This window comes from Condylura cristata, unplaced genomic scaffold, assembly GCF_000260355.1.
Source record: "Condylura cristata isolate star-nosed mole 26May11 unplaced genomic scaffold, ConCri1.0 scaffold00006, whole genome shotgun sequence".
NCBI classification, from domain to species: domain Eukaryota; kingdom Metazoa; phylum Chordata; class Mammalia; order Eulipotyphla; family Talpidae; genus Condylura; species Condylura cristata.
In genome coordinates this window covers 33,424,944-33,426,150 of record NW_004567107.1, presented here as the reverse complement: position 1 = coordinate 33,426,150, position 1,207 = coordinate 33,424,944, and the positions used below count along the sequence as shown (strand labels likewise).

At 38.9% G+C, this 1,207-nt stretch overlaps 1 pseudogene; it reads left to right on the top strand.

Moving 5' to 3' along the window:
• The first annotated feature begins 274 nt into the window (after positions 1-274).
• Positions 275-970, top strand: LOC101629059 (annotated as a pseudogene).
• Positions 971-1,207: the final 237 nt, after the last annotated feature.

Sequence of the window (1,207 nt, the reverse complement as noted above, 5' to 3'; positions counted from 1 at the left end):
ACATTTTTTCATATGCTTGTTGGCCATCTGCATTTCCTCTTTGGAGAAGTGTCTTTTTAGCTCTTCTGCCCATTTTTTGATGGGGCTGTTTATTTTAGACAATGTAATTTTTATTATTTTTTAAATGATTGATTAAATGTGAATTCTGTAGTCTCCGTAAAAATAAACAAATCTAACTTTTCTCATGTTATTCCATCCTGCACACCTGTTCATTGGGACAGTAGCTATTCTCTCCATTGGCCCTCTCTTCCACCTAAATGCATGTTACCATCCTATGGAAGATGCCGTGGACATGGATTCCTTGAGGACCCAGAATTATCATTTCAGTTGTGAACTGAAGGCTGACAAAGATTATCACTTTAAGGTGAGTAATGATGAAAGTGAGCACCAGTTATTTAATAACAGTCAGTTTAGGGACTGTGAAGAGAAAGAGCTGCACATTGTTGGAGCAGAAGCAACAGATGATGAAGGTTGTCCTGTGAAAGTAGCACTCCCAACTTTGAAAATATCTGCACAGCCAACAGTTCCCCTTGGGGGCTTTGAAATCATACCACTTGTAGTCTTAAGGCTGAAGTGTGTGGTTCAGGGCTTTGTATATTAGTGGACAGCACTTAGTAGCTGTGGAGGAAGATGCAGAGTCAGAGAATGAAGAGCAGGAGGAGAGGATGTGAAATTCCAAAGTGTACCTGGAAAGGTTCTGCACCTGGAAATGGTGGCAAAGTCCCATAGAAAAGAAGTGAAACTTGCTGCTGCTGAATATGATGATCAGAGTGTGATATGATGAGGAGGAGGAGGAAGGTAAAAAAGCACCAGTAAAAAAGTTACAAGATACTCAGGCCAAAAATGCACAAAAGTCAGACCAAAATGGAAGACTCAAAGCCATCAACACCTAGATCAAAAGGATAAGAATCTCTCAAAAAACAAACAGGAAAAAACTCTTAAAACACCCAAAGAGTCTATACTCATCTAGAAGACATTAAAGCAAAATGTAAGCAAGTATAGAGAAGGTGATTCTCTTCCCAAAATGGAAGACAAACTCATCAATTATGTGAAGAATTGCATCTGGATAACAGATCCTGGCAGTGGAGGATGCCTCTTTAAGAAAATAATTCAAGGAGCTTGTTAGTTTTCCATCTTATTTCATTTCTGTAATGATATCTGCTTGTCCTGTTTATCATGCAGAGTGAGAACTTTCCCTACCATATCT